A 17,295-nucleotide genomic window follows, 5' to 3' on the forward strand; every position below is an offset into this window, starting at 1 on the left:
CGGCAGTGGTGGCGTCCGCCGGGCCTCCCCGTCCCTAGGGCCGCTCGGCCTGGGACCGACCATTAGAGGGAAGGAGGGGGGTGTTGTGTGAGGAGAGCGGGCCGCCATTGGTGACGCAAGGGACGGGTGTGGCCTCGGAACACATGGCGCCTGACCCCCCTTTGTCCCCTCAGGGCCGGCCATGGAGGCGGGACGGGCGCCAGGCGCTGCCGGCCGCCGGAACGGCTCCCCGGTAAGTTGAAGCGGCTGGGTTGGGAGGCCTGGGAGCTCGCTGTGCGGCTGAGGTAACGCCGTGCTGCCCCGGGCGGGCTCCCGCCCCCTGCAGCGGGGTCGGGACGGTGAGGCCTGTTTGCAGTCGGTTGTTTTCTCCTCACGGGCCGCCCGGCTGCTTCCAGGCCGGTTGCTTGTTGCCCACAGCATCGCATGCTGCTGGGGCAGAGTCCTGCCAGGCTCAGGGTTCCTTTACGGCTGCGCATCTGCCGTTCCTGCCTGGCCTTCCTATGGACTTTTATTTTTATGGCGCTATCTTTATAGCAGACAGGTCACTTTTATGGTGGTTCCATGTGCCAGCCCCTTCCTGTGCAGTGGACGTGACAGCCATTGGTGGCCTGTGGAATTTCAGTTTAAAAATGGCCCTTGTAAACGCAGGCTAGCAAGGTGCATATGGGAGATTGACCTGTTTTTAGTCAGGAAATTTAGCAGAGAGGATTGTTGGCTGCTAAAAGCTGTCTGATATAAATATTTTGGTGATTCATGGTATCATCACAAATATGGGTGGAATTACAAGCAGACTGTTGGATGTGAGGTTCTGGTTTTCATGGGGGTTTGGGTTTTTTTTTTTTTTCCCTTGGATAAACCTACTTCTAAACTTTCCAAGGTTTTCTAAAATTACTGCTGAAGAGTATCCTAGTAACATTCTTTTGCTTTTACTCCCACAGCGGAATGATGTCTTGAAGTAGAGAGTAAGTTAAAGTTTCATTTTGTACTAAGGTGTGCAATTACTTTCCGGGCCTTTGTGTACATGCTAAAGATGTAAAGCAGTTAAATGCAGGGTCGTTAGTCAAAAATAACCTGTAACAATTACATCTTATGAAAAGTTAAATAAAAACTCATCAAAACTAATTTTACCTGCCATTAACTGAGCTAATGCCTTTTATAAAACAAAGGAAAATGTACAACTGTTGTTCAAGATGGAACAATTACTGTATTTTAAGTAATGAAACACAAAAATAGTTAGCTGTTGATGATGATAACCCTGAATAGGAAGTGCCGTCAGATGCGAGAACTGACGATAACCTTCTTATTTGTCTGAAATACAGCTATGTGCATGCAGAGTTTGGGTTCTAGAAATTGTCTTCTAGAACTAAACAGGCAACTTTTATTTATGCTTGCTTTCTGTGAAAAGAGCTCTTGTAATATCTAACATTGCTTCATGTCCATCTCTTTCACGTCATCTGCAGTGCCTGATCTTTCCAGATAAACATGACACAGTTAGGACTGGAAGCAGGTTGCTCTTTGGAGGTGGCCCTGATGTGAAGGTGAGTGATGAATTTCACTGGACCTTGTAGAGCTTTATACCAGGTAGCATCCAAGCTGAGAATTAATCAGGTTTATAGGCTGCCAGAAGCTCAAGAAGCTTATTTTGTTAGTTTATACTTCATAGCTTGATTCAATCTGCTTTCTCTCCTCTTTTCCTCAAAATTTAATGCCTGGTACTTGTATCTCTCTATGTAGGTATAGCTTGCAGGTCTCTGCTAATATCTAATTGTTACTACTGTCTACCACTTGATTTACAGCTCTTCACAAGTCCTGTGGAAGGTAGTGAAGACAGCAAGAGCATGGCGTTCTTCTGGGTGAGTTTAATAGTTGGTGTGTGGTTAATGCAACTGTCTTTTGGCTACAGTCTAAGAAAAATTACCTAGCTGAGAATATTCTTATGGACTGTTTCCATTTCTGTATGTTCTTAGCTCTAAAAGTCCAATGAATGAAGTACTAGGCCTAAAAATACTTGATTAAACTAAAATATGGGCAGTAAATATATGAGCATCTGTTTCCTGTGCTGCAGGTTGTGCTGACAGCACTGTAGACCAAAGGGATAAAGACCTTGGTTCTGCTAGAAATGTATCAATTTACCCAAAGATACCATATGATGAAACTAACCAAAAATTGCTGGAATTACCGGCAGATTGACTGGTGGTGAGCAATGGTTTTTCTGATGGTATCTCTTAGATTAACAAATGGGTTAATACTTAGTGTTGAATGGTTAACTTACCTATGCTGCTTATTGCAGGTGTTGATGCTGAAAAGGTCTGAGGAAGGAGGAGTCCCATGAAACATGTGCGTGAGCTTGGGGACTAGTGTTTGTAAAGTCTGCAAATTTCTCTGCCCTAAGATGTTAAGAAATGGTAACAGTTACACTGTTTTGATGACACATACATTAAAATTCTCTCTCAATCCCTACCCCCTTGCCAACTGGGTCTGTTTTTGTCACTGCACTGCATTGAGGAATGACTTTCCATTCATTACACAACACATTTTTGATAAACATAGAGAGCACTCCTATAATTTGCTATAATATGATAAAATAGATGTACGCACACCACAGTATAATTAATGCAGGTAATGTAAATGGGGTTTAGTTGCATAAGCATTCTAGCTGGTAATTTACTTTAAACAGTTTAGACAATTGATGCCAATACTGCTGCTGCAATTACTGGAGAGATTAGGCCTTTAACACCTCTACAGCAAGAAGAGCAAATGCAACTATTTCTGTAGCTTGTTTTCAAGGCTTGCTATTGTAGTATTTTGGCCTCAACCTTTTTTTTTTTTAAAGTCCACTATAGAGGTAGCAGAATCTGTAACTGCAGCGGTAGCATTCTAGCCAATGTGCTGCATCTCTTCTAAGTAGTGGTCTGTACGACTTAAAATTAATTGCCAGATGTGCAGAAAGGGAAGAGAAACTTACACTGGAATTTGTCAGCATTCTTCAGCGTGGCTAGTAAGAGTGAAAAATGACTCGCTCTAAGAGTGGTTTACGATGGAGGTTTATAAAAGGAAGTTGAAAGGTTTTGGGGGAATCTTTGAGACTTAAACCAGAGGTGCTTAAATGAGAAAAACTGCATCTGAGGCCAAACCTCCTGATATATTCATTGTGTCACTATAGCTGACAGGCTGTAACGCTTCAGTGCGCTTGCAGGGGGTGTGGAATCAGTCTCATCAAACCTGGAGTGAGGACGTGGTGCAGGTGTTGCTGGTTGCTTTGCCCACTTGGTGTCACCAAGCGGCAGATTTCAGTAGTGCCTTTAGAGTGTGCTTTTTGAAAAAGGTAAATTGATGGTTATTGATGAACTAATCCTTTGTGAGCACATGCTACTTCTGTGCTGACAAGCGTCAAAAGTAGCAGTAACTGTACAGCTTGGTATTGCTTCTGGAAGCAATGAAATTTTGCCGGACGGGGTGCAGCCAGCCAAACAGTCAAAATGGTACTTCGTGGTAAGTGATACTTTTACTGCAGTAATTTAGGTGAACAGTTCTTGGTTGTCATAAAATAAAGAGCAGGGGTATCCTTTACCCAGGATTTCATAGTCCCTAAAACCACTGTCACAGTGTGAGCTTGCTTATTTTCATGATGGGACAAGAGCAGTGGTGACAGCGGAAGCTAAACGTTCCAGTCCTGTGTCACAGATGAGGCTTCAGGGACTGCCCCAGCTGTGCCTACGCTTTCCTGTGTAGTTGGGTAAAGACTTGAACCAGTGTTTTGACCGTTTTACCTCCTGACCTGAAAGAAGGAAGGTGCTATGACTTGGTGTTGCCTGTCTGGCATCACGGGACAGTGACCCTGTCGCTCTGGTAGCGCAGGTGAGCCATGCTGGCTGATGGCTGTGAAGCCAGTGGAACTAGGACACGCGTCAGTGCTTAGGGCATAAATTGTATGAAATGGGGGATTTCACAGAGGTTTCTCTTATGAGAAGTCAGATTTATGTACTTTAATCACAGCAGAACAGGTTTAATGTTATTCAGATTAATGTCAAAAACCCTGATACTATAAAGTGCAGGTAGATTAATCTGGATTTTTCCTAGGAACATTACTGTGATACATACAGGGTTTAATAAAAACATTCAACCTGGGTAATAAAGGAGTATGCAAAACTTGTTTGGAACGAATTTTTGATCTGAAGGTATTTGAACGATGTGAACAGGTTACTCTGATATTTATTGTAATTTTAAATTTTAAATTAATTTTGAAGTAAGAGTAGCATACTGTTCCCAGTGTTCCATGAAACAAAATTATTACTGCCTGATTTTAAGAGCTGCTTGTTTCTTAGCTGATACGATATGCATTGGAAATGAAAATGGTTTTAAAGATTTTAGAAGGAGGAATCTATTCTTTTTTCCAAATGAGAATTTGTACTCCATTAATGATAATGGAGGGGAGTATGGCCACATGGCCTCAGTAAACAGAAAGAACTCTGGGAATTTTCGCTTGACTGCTTAATGTGCTGTTTAATTTGCACAAGATAGGTTTGCTGCAACTTGCTTTTGTAATTGTTCTTTCTAGTACTATGTATCAGAATTACCTCATTAAAATAGAGAAGAGTTGACTTGGGAATACTTGCATAAACAGGAAACGGTTTATCTGGGTTTATTGAGGCTATGAGTTGGTGGTATCTATTATAGTTAACTATTCATGAGCTTTATTGTAGTATTACTTGTTTATTGTTTTCATCAAAAACGAAGTTCCTCAGCGGGGGATCCTCTTAACAGGCTGGTTTTTGCAAAGATGAATGAATGGAAAAACATTACTCGTATTAGAATATGGTGCCTTTTGAACAATGTGGGTGTCCTGAAGTTAGTACTGTGATCTTACATGGGAGCATATATAATCTTACTATTTTATCTTGCAGTGCTTGAGGGGAGGGGAAATAAAATTCTGTTTTGATTACATTTGGAGCACGAGAACTTTACAGTGTTTGGGAATAAGCAACAGAAAAAAAAGCCTGATTTTTAGAATACTATTATTTTGGATTTTCTGAAGGCTTAAGAGAACATTTGGCAGGAGTCCCTGGCACTTGACAGCAGCCAACAACCATGGATAAGTCTAACGCAGATGAAAGGATTAAAGCAAAAAAAAAAAAAAAAAATGCAAGGAAGCTAAGAATGGCTGAGTGCCAGCTATTAGCAATAAGAGAGATGGCAATATCATGTAGTAATTCATTATAAGAGATAACACAGTGATTATGTATTATCCATAAAATATGTGCTGTGACTGCTGACATGCTTGAGAATGGCTGCTCTGGGTGATAGTCTTTCCGTTTGTGTCTTTCCATGTGTATCGAGATGGTGTAGAGGATGCCAACTGCAAAAATCGCTTCTGTGGTGTGAATATGCGTTTAGTAGTAACTAGACTCAAATCCTCGGGCTCCTTTTTGTATAGGGCAGTAAAGGTGGGATGGGACTGACTTGTAACCTCCGTTCAGGGAATTTGTCATGTGACTGGTAAGAGGCATGAACTGCAGGCAGCTCATTGCACCTCACGTTTTTGCTAGAATGAATTGGAGTGGACATCATGCAAAAGGTTTCCTTGCGTGTGCCAGGGGAGGGATATTGGTTTCATCCCTTCTTTCCAGTGTTGCCTGAAAATGGTGGACAGGAAAGCCAACGTGATGTGTCTCACGTCACTGGGAGGGGAGGCTGGGGAGCTGGCGTCCTTGCGAGTACTCTTGTTTCTATTTTGTAAATCACAAACTTCACATTTCATTTAAATGCTGCTTACCACTATGTCTTAGTATTTACGATAAAGCAATTGTATCTATATTAGCATTAAAATTATCACACAAACCCATGAATTACTATAATTAATGTATCAGTTATTAACTAAAACCTAAAGATGTGTTCTTTCTTGGCTCAGTAGCTGTGCTTTCAGCAGCTGAATTCAGTTTTAGCTGGCTGTACTTGCTTAATGAGAAGGGAGGAAGGGATGTACTGCATAGTTTTACCTTTACAGAATGAAGCAGGTCCTAAATTTTGAAACTTCACTCCCTCTCTCTTGAAGGCAGAGGGAAGAGCAGTTCATTTTTCAACTGTCCCTCATTTTAAATTAGTGAAAGGGAAGCAAGGACTGTCAAAGGAGTTGCTGTTTTCTAGCAAGGAATGACTTAGGATGGTATTAGTGTTGTGCAAGGAAAATCTATGGGTTAGTTTCCTTCCAGCTGCCACATTAGCAAATGCTTTGTTATAATTTCTCAGATGCTACAAGGCAGCAGCTCTCAGAGTTGCTCTGAGCAAGGAGTGAAGGCTCCAAATAGCTGGGTGTGTGTGTGTGTGTTTGGCCTTTCCCACGCTTGCCCAGGGCTCTGGCTCAGCAATGTTCCTAGCACTTCACTGACCTTGTGCTGCCAAAGCTTTATTGCATTTCGTATGTTCCTGTAAAAAAGGACAAGGCTGACACATCATTTAGTGGTCTGGTAGGCAAATATGCACCTTATTTTGTCAATTCATGTAATTTAGTGTCTCAATTTTATGCTTAAAAATCAATTTCAGCCCAAATGTTATGAACAGTTCCTAACACTGCTTAAAATTGTAAGACTTTAACACATGGAATTTGGTTTAGAGCATGCAAGGAGGGCATATTTAAAAAAAAACAGTAGGGATTTCATGCTCCTGTACTCTTTAATTCGGGAAGAGGGAGAATATTTGCCCTGTTTTGCCTCCTGACACTCGAGCCCACAAGGTGGTGCAGTGATCAAGTTCAGAGCGTTAATTGTAGAGGAAGATTTTGCAACTTTGGAAGCGGCTGGTTTGGGGAAACATGGGTTTACTGCCTATTCCTTCCCGGTTGTCTAGTAAGATTTGCAACTTTTGTTAACATGCAGAGAAGCCCCTGTACAGTGAAAATACCACTCGTTGCTTGGCTGTTAATGTTTCTCAGTGTAGGACCAGCAAAGGCTGAGCCTGTTCTCTTTTGACACTGTGCAAACCCATTGCAGTAATGGTCGCAGCCCCAAAGCGTTTCTAGTCTAGGCAGGCAGCAGCAACACAGGAGTGCAAGAATCAGCAGTGTGATGAGCAGCAAAAAGAGTTGAAACTTACTTTCCTTTAGTAAAAATAAAAATACTGTGTGAAAAATTATTTGCCCTTGATTACCTTTTGCTCAGATTGCATGCAGCCTCAGGACTTGCAAGCCTGGCTGCTTGCTAAAGCCTGGGACTGACACAGCAAAGCCCTCTGTGTCTCCTTGGTGGTGGGTGTTGAGCCTCAGCTCAGCTGAAGTCAATAAACCCCTTGCAGCCCAGCAGCTGTGTGTGGAACTGTAAAACCTAGGACAAAGCAGAAAATCACTTACACAATGGAGACTGAATTTGAAATCCCTGCTGTTTTAATCAACTTGAAATGTAAGAAGTTTTATCTCTGATAATTAAGACCTTTCCTGTGTGTGCTTTTCCTTTTTTTTTTTTTTTGGCTAGACACCTTTAGGTTTTGCAAGTCAATAATTAGATATTTTTTTTGTAACAGGTTTTTTATTTGTAATGGTTTGTGGTAAAATAATTGCGTAGCACAGCTGCAGTGTGAACTGTTAATCAAATGAAATAAAGATCTATATTTCTAAAGCTGACTATGGCTTTCTAGTGGGCTGTCCTTTGTAGGGTTTTTTAATAAATTGATTTATTTTCTGGGTATTTGAATGACTTGCTTTTGCTTTTCCAGATCCTGTAGGAGATCGGGTTTCGTTGTCTTTTTCTTGTATTTTGTCCACGTGCCAGCTGCATTTGATGATTTGTCTGCACTGGCTCTGAGTTTGTATTGGGTGCAGTTAACTGAATGGTGAAATAGGTTTGATATTTGATAGCATATTCAGAGGCAAACTTCCTAGCTAAGTCTTAAGCTTGCCAACAGATAATAGATTTTCCTGAATGGCTTAAAATTTACTAATGAATACCTGGGTCAAGAATACTAGTGGTATGGAATAACTTCCTATAGGTCTTCAGTTATCAGAACCCTTATCCAACAGCAGATGCAGCACTGGCGTTTAGGTGATCTGCGAATATGTACAGTTGTTTAATGTGGCACGTAGCAGCAGCAGGTGAAATGCCTGATATAATGCTTTACATCTCTTGTGCCTCCACATCCAATGATCTTGCAATGGTCTGCCAGCATTCCTTCAAAGCCACGTTACCTCCTCGTTACAGATGAAGAAGCTGGAGACCAGAGCCTTGCTGGGGCGGGTGAGAAAAGGGAAAGCCAGCGTGGGTGGTCGTTGGGTAAAGCAATTTTACTTAACTGTCTCAGATCAGGTATTTATTACATTCAACCGTAGCAGTAAATAATAAAATCTTTGTGCCGAGTCCTGCTCAGGATGTGAAACACACAGGATACCTCCTGTGAGGATGATGAGAATTGTTTCAAAGCAAGGTGGCAACTGGGAGCTTTGAAATGCACGGTGGTTTCAGAAGTTAATGGGAAGATGCTGTACCAAGGTATGTGCACTTTGAATTTGATTTAATATGTATCCAGTCATCTTTAACCAGCCTCTGTGCTTCTGTACTATGGAGGAAGGTGCTCTGTGTTTGCAGGAGGCAAAATAAAGATTTTTTTTTTTTTTTTTTTTTTGTCAGTACCAGGCTGTTTGGTGTCCAAAAGGGCAGACCACATCAAGGAGAAGTTATTTCAAAGCTACTGCTTTTGCTTCAAAAAGGTCTTTGGAGATGACAGCAATGCTGTGTCACTTGGCAGCATATCAGCAGCTCAGAGGCTAAAGCTGAGGAAGAGGAAGGGTTTCAGGGAGGAGAGCAGGACTGAGGTGTCAGTGATGACACCAAAATTGTTTGAAGATCTGATGTGGTACCTGGAGCTGGTTAGATAGATGAAGAGACAGGCCTGGTGGGTGTTGGTGAAATTCAGCCCATTTTGGGGTTTGGATTCTCTGGTGGTTGTGTGAAAATCTATTAGTTTGTGTCTTTGGAGAGTTTCTTACACAGAGGGAGGTGAAGGTGGCTCTGCTTGCAGGGGCCTCCCACACAAGAGCAGCAGGTTAAGGCCACTGGGTTTGTAGGTGGGATGCTGCAAAACATGGGTGGAGGAAACTGGAGACTGCGGAAGTTGGAGGAATTGGATAAAAAGAAAGTAGAAAGTGGCAGTAAGGTTATACTGTGCCTGGGGAAACTTTTTTCCTCCTTGGCACCTCTGGAGAGCGTGTTCAGGAGCCCAGTCACTGGACATGTGGATTTTTGGTCAGTTCAGAGAGGTTATTTGTGCAGAACTGTAACTACAAAGTAAGATACAAGCTGTTAGATGCAGTGGAGACTTTTTCCCCAAAGCCTGTAGGTTCATCCTTCACAGTCAGGTCTTGCTTCTGATCTGAGGGATTAAAATGGCATCCAGTCACTCTGGTAATTTCCCCTACAGCCCCTGATAATCATCACCTGTTAAAAAGCAAGGTCCGCGGGTGGTTGCAAGAAGGGGTGGCCCAACCTGTGTTGAACAATGTTAGAGCTTCAGTAATCTTACTAAAATGCAGGGCTGGGCTGAGGTCAGGACCTTTGCTGGCTGTTACTGATTAAATGGCTGGTGCTCGTTGGGGCCCCAGGTGAAGCTGTTTACCTCCATTTTGTTTTAATTATCCACCTCCCATTTAATGCTGCCCCGATAGATGCAGGGTGAAGATTTTGGGTTGTCTTTTTCTTTTCTTTCTTCTCTTAGCAGAACGCAGTACTTTATGAAAATAATACTACACTTAGCCAAGTTCTCCTGCTGCTCGCAGGGTGTCAAGTGGCAAGTTTGAGGATGAAATGGCAAACTCCTGGACAGTGCTGGCTGATTGTGGAGGTAGGTGAGGAGGAAAAGCTTCAATTCTCATGGGTGATTAAGCAAGAAGCCTTTGAAGTTGTAGACCTAGCAAGCAGAAGATCAGTTGCCAGAGGAAGAGCAGCTGGTACCTACATCCATTAGAAGAGGAAATTAAAAGTAGGTCAGAAAAATTATGGTTTTTTCTGGAGGAGCTGGTGTCTAACCACAGCCTGCATATTTTCCTAGAAATCAAGGAGGGAGAAGGAGATAATTGGTGGTCATGGGAAAATACTGATGCTGGCGGCACGGAGGGATTTCAAGAGGTGGCTGTTGGTGTCTGTGACTTCCGAAGGAGTTTTGCTGGGCGAGGAGGAAAAGGGAGAAGAAATGGATGATTTGGAGGAACGCTCAGATTAAAATAAGGGCAAGATAATGGAGACCCCTAGACAAATATGTAAGAGTTGTGCACCGGTGATATTTTGTTGTGAGTGTGTGGCTTTAGAAACACCCTGGTCCGGAGCTCATTTCCTATGAGGTATGATCAGTTGCTTGTCTTTTGCTTGGTAGTTATCATTGGAGAATGCTGGTTTAATCCATTTCACGTGAGCTGTGCTGAATTGATGTGGAACTAACTTTTAAATGGAGCTTGCTTGGCCTGTCAGATGGGTAATTTTGCTGACATGCAAACCTGAGCTGCTAAGATCAGTCTGCAAGATGACATTTCTGTGAAAAGCAGCACCTAAATTCCAACTGCTGTTCTGTTGTGTGTGCGTACTGAGTGTTGTGGAGGTGTGGGGAAAAGAGCTCTTGCCTTCTACCGTTTCCTAATCGGTATAATCAGTTAAAGAAGCAATATCCACTCAGGTTATTGAGCTAGAACGAGGACGGTTTTGGCAGCGAGAGACTTGCGGAAGACTGATTTTAACTACCTCTGAGATGGGAAGCTGGGTTTGTTCCAAATGACACTGGGGACTTAGTTTGTTTAGCACATTGCAGACATCTTCCCGTGCCACCAATTTAGCGCACAGGGCTGATGTGAGCTTTGGACCTACACTCTATAGAGATGGGCAGTAGTGAAATACAGGCCCTCTCTCCTGGGTGTTGCAATGCTTTAAGCTGTTTTGCTGCTTTAGGGTTTTTTTTCCTGGAACAATGGAATGATTTTTCTTTTACAGTAACTTTTGCCAGTTGTTGGGAAAATGTGTATCACCCAGTTGGCTTTAAGCATACTTGCAAAGCCTCTCTTCTTCAGCAGCTTGGAAGGGAGAAGTAGGTGCTTTGTTCTTTTGAAAATCTCCCCCTTATAATTTGCTTGACTGTTGTTTCCTTTCAGTATCTTGCAGAGAACCTGAACGTAGTTGGCAGGATTTTGTGGCAAAGGGAGGCAAGGGAGGGGCACAAAGAAGTGCTAAGTTTTGCATTTTAGCCTGCAGCTCTGTGCTGTTTCCAATGCATGCGGTGGAGGGAAGCTCTGAGCTTGCAAGAAAGCACAGCTTCCTCCAGTGTGGTTGGAAAACTACTTAGCCTTTAAATTCATAATTTAACAAGCAGGTGTGTACAATGAAGGAGATGAAATAAAGTAACAGGGAAGTTCTGTTGGAAAGCAATGTGTAAAGGCACGCAGTGAAGCAGATGCCTTTTGTGTGTTTGGAAATCTGTCTGCTCTGAGATTTTTCTACTTGCATTTCTATGTGCAGGATTCAACAGGGGTTTGGTAAGAGCCGGATTAGCAGGTGCCAGAGTGCGATGTGTACAGTGCTCGGAGACTGATTCTTTGCCGCCTTGGCAGTTAATCCGTTCAAGAGAAGTTGGGATTTCAGTTTTTACCTGGAGGCAGTGCCAAGGCGAGGGGAAGGGAGGCTTATTCCTGTGGTGATGCAGCTGGATTTTCTGTAGTTGTTAACGTCCCTTTCTTTATTTTGTTGTTTGCTGTATATGGCTGAGTCTTTTTGTATCTATTCCATGAGCTTCTGCCTGAAGGAAAGGCACATCTGTAGTAAGGAGCTTTGAGGTCTAATGGAGCTGTGATTTTCACACTGTTTAGCATGTCTGTTGCTTGTGGTCCTGCTGCTGGTGGAGGCCTTCAGCTCCTGCTTGCAATGCAAAATCCTAATCACAGAGCACCTCTGCAAAGGCGGCTTGTGCAAAGCGAGGGGAGCTCTGGCTTCCCCTGGGGAAGGACACGGATGACAGGTAACACAGTGAGCCATGGGGAGAGACAGAAATGGAGCAGCCTCGCAGCACATGCCTAGAAAAAACCAGTGATAAATGCACAGGCCAAATCTTCAGTGAGTTATGTATTGATCTTTTCTTGGCACAGCACAAAGCAGTGGCCCTGTGCATCTCTCTTGTAAACCTCAAATGCTATTTCTGCTTCCCCTAACAACTCGCCGAGAGAGATGCAGTGTGTAACAGGCTCGCGGAAGAGCTGTGCTGGCAACCAGTTACTCCACCCCACCTGCCAGTTGCAGTTAAATGAACCCTTCTTGAAGGATGCTCTATAGGCTCCACGGATTTATTTTCTCCTCAGATTGAATTAATAAAATAGCAAAGAAAAATGAAAGATGGCACAGAAGCCACAGAATCAATAAGCTATTACAAGGCCAGAAACTTGGGGAATGAATTTGGAAATCTGCACAAATAATTAAAGGTGGTGGTGAAGAGGCTTCATCTTTTCTGATCTATTAAATCAGGCCTTCAGATTTATGTAAAACCATAAATTAAGCCAAAGTCAGATGCCTGCCTTCTCTGCATATGAACAGAAGAGAAGGTAGAAAATGCAAGCCCAAAACTGCCAGAAGGGATGGTAAACAAGGGACGGTAAACTAGGAACAGCTCCAATTCCCCATTCATCAGGAGTAATTGAGCAATGGGCTTATGCAGTTCTCGTGTAAAAAAGCTGGCACCATATTCCTAAATACCTGTCCTGTAGTGCCAGTTTGGGATCTAGGCTTCCTCTCGTTCTTTCCAGTTAGCAAAGCTCTTGGAGTTTGTCCTTGTGGACAAATTCTGCACTAACATTTGTTAATGGTAATGCACAAGCAAAGCAGATTGAATACTGTCTTTCCCTGCCAGCTTAGTAATTATGGCTGCTCAAAGAAATAAACTCGCATCCACGTTTTATTCCCAGCAAGCGCTTGGCTCGATATAAATCACATATTTTAGATGAAGAGCTGGTTTTTTGGGGTGGTTTTGTGGGTTCCCCCCCCGCCCCTAATTCTTTTACAATGTTGCTTGGCGACATTGGTTATTGCAGTGTCTGAAAAAGGAGGTCAGTAAGTTTAGTTCTAAGCTCGACCATCTCACCAGGTAGCAGCAGAGCAGTAGTTGCTACCACCAGGCCAATTGCTACTGCCTTTCTCTGTAATAAAGCTTCCTACGAGCGATCTGTTGTAAATTAACTGGTCATCCATCATGCAGCAGCTTTTCGCTGGGCAGGCAATTAATGGCACAATCAATGAAATCGACTCAATTTAGCTGTGACCTCTGAAGGCTGATCTGCCAACTTAATGCTCAGAGGCTGAGAGCCACGACATGAGCCTTACAGGCTTTCCCTCGATGCCCTTACTAGTGTGGGGCACGTGGATTGCGTAGCAAAATCTGTGAGATGTTTCCAAAGCTGGGATTAATCCTGTTAAGGAAAACTGGTCTTCAGATCCATCTTTAAAGAAGTCACTTGAGAGTTAGCTTTTGGGGTTCGTTAACTTTGGGTGCATGGTGAAAGGATGCTGCGGTCCCCGTGGTTGGGGCAGGTGGCAGGCAGGGGCTGTTGTGTTTGTACAGAGAGCCCTCATCCTGACCGAGACCTGTAGCATTGCTGTAAGCATTATAATGATAGGATACAAAGGGAAATTTCACAATTGGGTGGAATATTTGCTCACTGAAACGTGGGAGAGAACTGTTAGGCTGGAAAGGGAAGGTGGCCTGATCAGTCATCCATCCCTGCTTGTGGGAGGCTGGTCCCCAGTGCTCAGTACTTGGAATCTGGCGCTTTTTTCATGGGCCCTGAACTGTTTTGACATCTGCCTTATCACTCCACCAAGGAAAATGATTCCAACAAAGAATTGCACACATCGGAACTGCAGTGTAATTTTGCTTCAGAGCTCCTTGATCAGCAAGAGCTAAAGCCCCTCTGGTTTCTAACCATGCTTGCTCAGTGTTTTGTATGTAAAACAGGTAGTCCTTGAGGGATAATACCTAAGTTACTTTTCCAGATGCCGCTGTGTACATTTTCCCCTATCAGCTCAGCTTGAGTAGACTATTTGCTGTCTCCAGGGCAAGCATTTAACACACCAGCATGAGCCGCCAATAAATAATGCAAGATTCCCCTAGCTAGGACTTTTTCTTCTATTAGTAAGGGAAAAAAACACTAGGCTTCAGGTAGCATGGGAGCAGCTAAAAGTTTTAGCTTAACCTCCTCCTGGGTTTTTCCACGGATGTTGGTTTTTGTTTTTTTTTTAATCTCAGGTGATGTGGGTGAGATTTGCCAAGGTCTCAGCTTTCTCCCTTTCTGTGCCCTTTATTGCAACCTCTACCCTGAGTCACCTTCTCCCTGGGAAAACCGCATCCTGCAAACGTCTTGGTTGGAGAAGAAACCAGCAGGAGCTATTTAAGCAGCTGCAGCTGAAGCACTCTCCCAAGAGCCGGTTTTCCTCACAATAACCAGAGTATTCACACAGGTTTTGTTATGGCCTGGCTCACAGCCTTCAAAAGCACTCCCCAGCTGCTGAGTTCATGTTTTAGGTGGAAAAGGGCTGATTTTGTGTGTGGCCTGACTTGTGGGTTTGGAAGGAAAGACAGACCTCGGGGCACATATAGGGCTGGTGGCTCTCCTCTGGACCTGTGTACTCAGGAAAATGGCAGCACAGCTTTCCTAAATTTGGGATATTGGGATCTTTGTTGAGATTTTGATGTAGCTCTGCTCCGGGCAGCTTGGCATATTGGTGCCTTCAAGGATTTGGTTGCATCCATGCCTAGGAACAGCAGCGTGTGCTCAGCAGGGCGCTCACTAGGCATCATCTACCCTGACAAGTGTAGAAATCCCTCTCGTCCCTGTGAAGCCCTCTTCCCACTCCCCAAGCATTGCATTTTTCCTTATGACAACAGGATCAGCTGACCTGCTGCTCTCTGGGTTTTCAACTAGGCTGGCTTTTTCTTGTTTGAAAAACACGGTTTTTGCATTAAACCCCCACCTTCCTTTGCAGCAGTTGTGATTATTTTTCATTCACCCATTCCCCATAAACAGCCATTTCCTAAGAACCTGCTTCTGTACAACCCAGAAGCGGCAAAATACAGATGTAGGAAAAAAACCTAGCCTGCACCCGCCACCCCCTCCAGTTTAATTATTACTTTTCTCCCCTGCAGTGCTGTGCGTTCTGGAGGAGCACGTGGGAAATCCTCTATGCACTGCAGCCCTGCAAATGTATATTTCTTTCATAAAGCTTAGAAGGGAATGAAAATAAAGGTTTTTATTTTCTTGCTGAGGCAGAGAGGAGGCTGTGTCAGGGACACCCCAGTCCTTTAGCAAGTGCCAGGACACCCTTCTGGGTACCTGGGGTTCAATTTTTCCTCTGAATAAAGAAAGGAGAGAAAAGATTGAGGAGAGGGGGGATTTATCCTAAAGGTGGGTGTGATGGTTGTGAGTAAAATGGGTGAAAATGTGAGAGCAAAGGGTGTGTTGGGCTGTGTGCATCAGGGAGAGGGGTCTCAGTCCCCCCTGGGGCTTGGTCCTGGTGAGGAAGGGATTGCAGCCCTGTGGATTTGGAGCTTTACTGGCACAAGCAGAGTGTGGGTTGCAACAAGGTGAAATAAGTCACAGCCAGCCCTGCAGGTTTTTTTTTCGCCTTGTCTCTTCTGCTTGTCTTAAGTCTGGCGGCTGGAACCTGCCTGCCTGCAAGCAGTTGCTACTGCAGGTACGTGCATTTATGATAAAGCTGGTGGGGTTTGCAGCTCGGCGTGGCATTGCCCAGGCTATTGCACTGGGCTCAAAGCGGGCAGCCCAGCTGTAATCCACGCAGGGAGATGTTTGCTCCTCGCTTAGCTTTCCTCTTGACAAGCTGTCCTTGACCATGCACATGTAAATACACAGTTGGGCCCAAACCTGTTGTATTTCTTATTTTTTGGCTAGCTTTGTGTGGGAGTAGTGGTCATGATGTGCTGCCTGGCTGTGTGCAAACCCATGTGTTGAAAGCGTGCAGTCACTTGTGGGGGGCTGTAAGGGTAGGGAGCGATCCCCATCGAGCCTTTAACTCCACTTTATCGTCTTGGAAGACTCTGTTCCCCCAAGGCATGGAAAGGAGAGGCTGAAGCTCCGCAGCTCAGCAGGTTGTGGTATTGCAGGGTCAGCAGCTCTTTAGCTTACAGCTGTTGAGCATTTGAGAATCTTGCGTGAAGCTGGAGCCCGCTCATATGAAGTGGTGAGGCTCGCATCGCTGGAGGCTGTCAGAGGACTGTCAATGATGGATCCTGGTTTCCAGTCTGTCCTTCAGAATTTAATGCTAAAGGCATTTAATAGAGCTGGAAGGATCAGCTCCTTTTGCTGTGTATAGGCTGCTGGTGGAATACAGCCCCCGGGCAGATAAAAACTCAACTGCCCCTGGAGTGACGGAAGAGCGGGAGCACTGCACCGTGTTTCCAGGACAACATCTGCGTACCAAAGAGGTCAGGAAGAGATTAAATCTGTTGCTCACCTAGGAACACCACACTGGAGAGGTTAGGTTAGTTGTTTTTTCCCTTCCTCATAAGCATTAATGTATGAATGCTGTTAATAAGGTCAGTTGGTTTCCTTGGCAATAGCACCTACCGGCGATGCGCTACCAGTTAATGGAACACGGGAGTCTTTGTGTTTCTCAGGACACGAGTGGTCCCTGCACGAGCTTGGGAGCCACCTCCTTGCCCACTGCTGAAATGAGATGTGCTGAACCACAGGAAAGCGCTGGAACGTTTGGGCCTGAATGCAGCGTCAGCTGCAGGGCAATAACCAGGGTGGTTTATTGCCTGGGGCAGCCCCCTCCCCGGCTCAGCCCTCCTGCTGTCCCCTTAGTCCTTTAGGTCACTTTTTGACCTTTCCTCTGCGGCAGGTTTGGGTAGGTGCTTGGGTAGGCATTTGCAGTCGTCTGCTCCTCTCCGAAAGAGGGGTGAGCAGCAACTAATGCTTGGGGGTGACCATCACCAGCCCTCTTGCTTGCTCCTGACCCCCCTCTTCTGGAACATAGCCCTCATTTTAAATTAATAATTCCCTTCAAAACCCAAACAGGACTTGTGCAAACTCTTCTGAGAGAACCCAGCTGGAGCGAGCCCTCCGGAGCGCATGGCAGTGGTCCTTCCCTGGCTCTCATGCCTCACCTACTGTTTCAATTCCCCTCGATTCTCCCTTCGATTCCCCTTCCATCTGCACAGAATCATTTTCAATTACATCTCTGTCACTGAAGGTGTAAATCTCCCACAGACTGGCTTCTTTCATGCCCAGGCAGAGCTGTGTGGTGCTGGTGGAGATAACAAATCAAAGCGGGC

The 17,295-nt window shown here is 44.4% G+C and overlaps 2 non-coding genes across 2 annotated transcripts; both read left to right on the top strand.

Annotated features, from left to right (window-relative positions):
- Positions 1-1,239: 1,239 nt before the first annotated feature.
- LOC119142569 lies at positions 1,240-1,314 on the top strand. Its single transcript, XR_005102328.1, has one exon. It is a non-coding gene; the product is annotated as a small nucleolar RNA SNORD49 (small nucleolar RNA).
- Positions 1,315-2,144: 830 nt separating this feature from the next.
- Positions 2,145-2,218, top strand: LOC119142581. The gene has a single exon (XR_005102339.1). It is a non-coding gene; the product is annotated as a small nucleolar RNA SNORD65 (small nucleolar RNA).
- The last annotated feature ends 15,077 nt before the right edge of the window (positions 2,219-17,295 follow it).

The sequence above is a fragment of the Falco rusticolus genome, chromosome 1, assembly GCF_015220075.1.
Source record: "Falco rusticolus isolate bFalRus1 chromosome 1, bFalRus1.pri, whole genome shotgun sequence".
Taxonomy (NCBI): domain Eukaryota; kingdom Metazoa; phylum Chordata; class Aves; order Falconiformes; family Falconidae; genus Falco; species Falco rusticolus.